The following is an 829-nucleotide window of genomic DNA, read 5'->3' as shown; positions in this document are numbered from 1 at the left end:
CCTTACAAGAGACCCTGAAGGAAGCCCTAAACATGGAAAGGAACAACCGGTACCAGCCATTGCAAAAACATGCCAAAATGTAAAGACCATCGAGCCTAGGAAGAAACTGCATCAACTAATGAGCAAAATAACCAGTTAATATCATAATGGCAGGATCAAGATCACACATAACAATATTAACCTTAAATGTAAATGGACTAAATGCTCCAATTAAAAGACACAGACTGGCAAACTGGATAAAGAGTCAAGACCCATCATTCTGCTGTCTTCAGGAGACCCATCTCACATGCAGAGACATACATAGGCTCAAAATAAAGGGATGGAGGAAGATCTACCAAGCAAATGGAGAACAAAAAAAAGCAGGGGTTGCAATCCTAGTCTCTGATAAAACAGACTTTAAACCATCAAAGATCAAAAGAGACAAAGAAGGCCATTACATAATGGTAAAGGGATCAATCCAACAGGAAGAGCTCACTATCCCAAATATATATGCACCTAATACAGGAGCACCCAGATTCATAAAGCAAGTCCTTAGAGACTTACAAAGAGACTTAGACTCCCATACAATAAAAATGGGAGACTTCAACACTCCACTGTCAACATTAGACAGATCAACGAGACAGAAAGTTAACAAGGATATCCAGGAATTGAACTCATCTCTGCACCAAGCGGACCTAATAGACATCTACAGAACTCTCCACCCCAAGTCAACAGAATATACATTCTTCTCAGCACCACATCACACTTATTCCAAAATTGACCACATAATTGGAAGTAAAGCACTCCTCAGCAAATGTAAAAGAACAGAAATTATAACAAACTGTCTCTC

The sequence above is a fragment of the Piliocolobus tephrosceles genome, chromosome 15 (assembly GCF_002776525.5).
Source record: "Piliocolobus tephrosceles isolate RC106 chromosome 15, ASM277652v3, whole genome shotgun sequence".
Lineage (NCBI taxonomy): Eukaryota > Metazoa > Chordata > Mammalia > Primates > Cercopithecidae > Piliocolobus > Piliocolobus tephrosceles.
Note: the sequence above shows the minus strand (reverse complement) of the source record.